Source organism: Mastomys coucha, unplaced genomic scaffold (genome assembly GCF_008632895.1).
Source record: "Mastomys coucha isolate ucsf_1 unplaced genomic scaffold, UCSF_Mcou_1 pScaffold20, whole genome shotgun sequence".
NCBI lineage: Eukaryota > Metazoa > Chordata > Mammalia > Rodentia > Muridae > Mastomys > Mastomys coucha.
Window position 1 is genome coordinate 22348128 of NW_022196903.1, and position 4812 is coordinate 22352939.

General features: G+C 36.2%; 1 protein-coding gene across 11 annotated transcripts in view; it reads right to left on the reverse strand.

Moving 5' to 3' along the window:
- The window catches only part of Grm8 (glutamate metabotropic receptor 8), an 804058-nt gene that overhangs the window by 63559 nt on the left and 735687 nt on the right, over positions 1-4812 (reverse strand). The gene's annotated exons all lie outside the window — the stretch shown is intronic.

A 4812-nucleotide genomic window follows, 5' to 3' on the forward strand; every position in this document is an offset into this window, starting at 1 on the left:
ATAAATAAATAAATAAATAAATAAATGAAAATCCATATAACTTTCACTAATACATATGTATATATGCATATATATTTATATATTATATGAATAATATACGCACATATTTGCTTAATAACATTTTTCATCAAAGAAAGAGAACTCATGTCTGCCTATTTTATCTGAATTAAGTCTTTAAATTATCATAACTTTTTTTTTCCTCAAGAAACTAACAACCTTTCTTGATCCTATTACTAAAAGATTTTTCAAGTATTGTCTTTGTCCCAAGCACCTCAGGTTGAGTGATAGTAGACAAGAAAAACAAAAAATCAAATGAGAAAAAAAAAAGAAATCAAAGGAATGCAAGGGAATTTAACAGATTCTTGATATCAAGATTCACTACTTATCAGGAGACGTCTATTCAGCAGACATAATTTCTCTCTCCTCCTTAGGCACTGTGAAAGAGTAATTTATGACACCACATTAACTGGAAGTACATGGAAAATGTGGTAGAGGGGGGCACGGAGATAAATAATGTAAGGTAAAATCAAAACCAGTCTCCAGCAAGAGATTCCATATTACAGTAACTTCTCTGGAGTCACACCCAAGTCCCCCAGCCAAAAGTTCAAAGTTTTTCAGTAGAAGAAAGTGAGTTGACTGAAAAAAAAATGAGGCAGCAAGCAAAATCTGATGAATTAGGCAATATGTTGCCCCTTTTTCTTTTTTCTTAAAAAAAAAAAACTGGAGAGCAAAGATATTGAAAAATCAAAGTGCTTGGTGTATTTTCCATTTTCTTGCCTAAGATATCTCAAAAAAAGAAAGAAAGAAAGAAAGAAAGAAAGAAAGAAAGAAAGAAAGAAAGAGAAAGAAAACCTGAAAGAAACATATGGTGTGAGTGGAAGCCCCACAGGGCTCTTCAGAAAAGTAATTCAGATTCTGGATCATACATTTGTAAGATACTATGTTGATATGAATGAACTTGACTGGGGTTTATGAGACCAATCATCTGCCATAACTACATTTATCCTCTAAAATGCTTTGTGCATTCATTTGCATTCTTTACTGCACATGCACAACAATCTTCCTGTGCATTTGGTTAAAAATTAGGTCATGCCTCAAAGTGGTTGACCATTTCTTATGCAACTGTCAATTTTCTCTGCAATAAGAACATTTTACAATTTCAGAAGAGATGGTCTCATCTTTATTTGAGACGGAAAAAATAAAATTCACAGAAGATAACTTACATGATCAAAGGCAAAGCAAGAAGACAAGAACCTCCATTTTCTGCCTCTTGATGCAAATATTTTCTCTACTTTTGTCTTTAAATCAGTTTCAAATACATTGACATAGACTTGGCTTGAATACATTTACCACTTTCCCTTTTATCCAGTTTAACAAATACTTTTATCTGAACCTATTTGCAAAGCACTTTGGCAGGCATTTCAGGACTGGAAGGAATGGGAGTTGGGGAAAATAACAGAAGAATCAAGATTACTGTCTCCTCCTGAAGAATTACTAACAGAGTAATAACTATAGATAGCTGTGTTGCAGAGTTCAAGACCACTGAAAAGATCACCTGGACTCTATCAACATTTCAGTCAGCTGAATTTTATGTCTACTGCAGCTGATGACAGTGTCCTTAGTTGGTTTGAGTGTATCCCAGAAAAAAGGAGAAGGCAGCTCTTAAAAGCAAATGGCTACATCTGTTCTGGGGGATATGCACTTCCACAGGTGTGAGACTATCCAGGTTCCTGGCATTACTGGAAATCCTGACTTTGCAGTATTGTCTTAACAGCCTCTGGTTACTGACAGAGCTGGCCTCAGATCTCTAAGATGGAGTCCAAAGCTGTTAGAGATTGATAAATAAAACACAATTTTAGAAATATAATGTAGAATTACAGAGAACATACATGTGTGAAGAATTTGTAATGTTTGAAGAAAGAGATTTTATGGTTTGATTAGAAAAATAATTTCAATACAATTGAAAGTAATCTTGGGTAGAAAAAATTAGGAACTTTAAGCCTTAGCTCATGGAGTTGATAATTTTATCTTATTTCTGTTAATGAATTATGTAATTGTAGTTTTACTTGTAGGATGACTGATAACACAAATAAGAATTTCTAGTGAGTAACTGACTAATTATGTAGTCAAGCATTTTAATCCAGATGCTCTACAGGTCATATTTAACTTCATGAACACATCTGCCTCCAACAACGCTATGTGTATTCAACAGGTAAAGGTGTCAAATACAATGTGGTTAAAGGAGAAGAGCCATGAAGAAATGACAAAGCATTAGTATTATAAAATTCCATCATGAAATAAATCAAAGAATCACTGCCAAATAGTGTGATGGTTTGAAGAAGAATGGGTCACGTAGGTAAATATATTCAAATGTTAGGAGGTATGGTCTTGCCTGAGAAGGTGTGTCATTGGGGTTAGGCTGTGAGGTTTAAAATACCTAAGCCATTTCCAATTCACTATTTTTCTGACTCATGTTTATAGATCAGATATAATTTGTAAGCTATCACTCCAGGACCATGCTTCCCCCACCCCACCCCCGTCATGATGCTCATGGACTCATTCCCTCTGAAATAGTAAGCCCTGATAAGCTCTTTCCTGTATAAGTTGCCTTGGCCATATGATTACTTCACAGCACTGGAAAAGAAACTAGGACAAATGGGAAACCCAGGAGATTGGCATGTATGCCCTCAACATAGCAAGGAGATGAGCTGGAGATTTGACCACGGACGTAAGTGAAAGAATATGACTGCAGTGCACATTGAGGGAAAAATACAATCCCATAATTCATTAACAGAAATAAAACAGGATTAAAAGAGAAGTCAAAATAAGCTGCCAAGTATAAGTCTCTGAACAGCACATACTGGAAAAGAAGTTATAAGACAGAAATTAAACACAGTGGAGAAATATAAAGTCATAGCTAAAAGTCCCCAAACTCATGGACAGAGTAAGTTTATCCACAGTTCAACCTCCAATACAAATTCAAAAATTTATAACTTTTCTGCAAAATTCACTACAGTGACTTAGAGTGTCTTTGAGGTTTCTATCTCTGAGAGATGAACGGAAATGGCTTTATATGTAAAGAATTTCATCACTTTGGGGGCATATAAAAGGAATCTAGTTCAGTAGTGACTATTTTATGTACAATAGATTTTGTGTTTTCCATAGCCTAATTTCACAATTTGGGTTGAAGTGTTGCTTTCAGGTTTTAGTGTTGTTTTGTTCCAGATCCTTTCTTTGAACACGGAAAGGACAGAGCTCAGGAACACAGAGCAGCAGGCTTGAGCAAGTCTGCCTAGGAGAAGCTATGCTAATGATGAGCACTTCAAGGGAAGGACACCGGGAGAGAGGCCAGAATCAGGGGCAAGTAGAACAGAAGGAAGATGAGAAGACAAAGAAGCAAGAAGACTCAAAGCAGCTTGGTTTCTCAGAATTTATACAAGAGGAAGATATAAAACCCAGGGCGCCAGACAAATGTATGCATGTGCTGTGTATAAAGATGATAAATAATAAGCAAAGTAGAAAACCAAGTAGTAAGGCTCATTTTGGAAATGTGCTCTGTAGTCATGTGGTGCTGACTGCCTCTACTTATAGCTGCTTCTCTTGTCACTATCTGGAGAACATTTTTGCCTTCTAATTGTACTTATTTTGTGCTTTGTCAATGTCAGTTCTTAACAATAATTAGCCAATATCACCAAGTGCTCAATAGAAAGATACTTGATTTGTCATTTTAACCCTATGTGAGTGTTAATTTAAAGAAAGAGCAGAGCTATGGTGATAAATTCCTTACTGATATACTAAATACTTTAAGAGTTTTGATGATTGTCTGGTGAGATGGCTCAGTGGGTAAGAGTACTGACTGCTCTTCCGAAGGTCCTGATTTCAAATTCCAGCAACCACATGGTAGCTCACAACCACCCATAATGAGATCTGATGCCCCCTCCTGGTGTGTCTGAATACAACTATAGTGTACTTATTTATAATAATAAAAATAAATCTAAAAAAAAAAGAGTTTTGATGACAAGCTTACAGTTTTCAATACTATGTTCATCTCAAATCAGATAAAAACTTTAGAGAGAAAACAACTGGCAAGAGAAAACTCTAACAGTTAAAATTGCTTCAGAGTCTGAAATCTACTGAAGCTCTGTGTGGGGGAATGTATGAGAATGTGTCTACTTGATTGTACATGTATATATGAGTGTGTGGTGAGAATCACTGCAATTTTTAAATTATAAAGTTGTTTGGTAAACACTAGTAAAGGACTGGATTGCTGCACTGGGTACCACCCTATAGATGAAGAGTGACAGACAATTAAAAACTATTGAGAGAGGAAGAATTAGTATTCCCCAGAAATGAGCAACCCAAATGATTATGTAAACCCAAATGGTTAGTGTCTTAGTCAGGATTTTACTGCTGTGAGCAGACACCATGACCAAGGCAAGTCTTATAAAGGACAACATTTAACTGGAGCTACCTTACAGATTTAGAGATTCAGTCCATTATCATCAAGGTGGGAGCATGGTAGCATCTAGGCAGGCATGGTGCAGGGAGGAGCTTAGAATTCTACAACTTCATCTGAAGGCCTAGTGGAAGACTGCTTCCAGGCAGCTAGGATGAGGGTCTTAAGCTCACGCCCACAGTATCACACCTACTCCAACAAGGCCACGCCTTCTAATAGTGTTACTCCTTGTCCAAGCATATACAAACCACCACAGTTAGCTATTCACATAAGCAATACTAAGACTCAACAGGTTACATTTATATACTTATATACACACATACACACACACAGACACACACACACACACAGACACA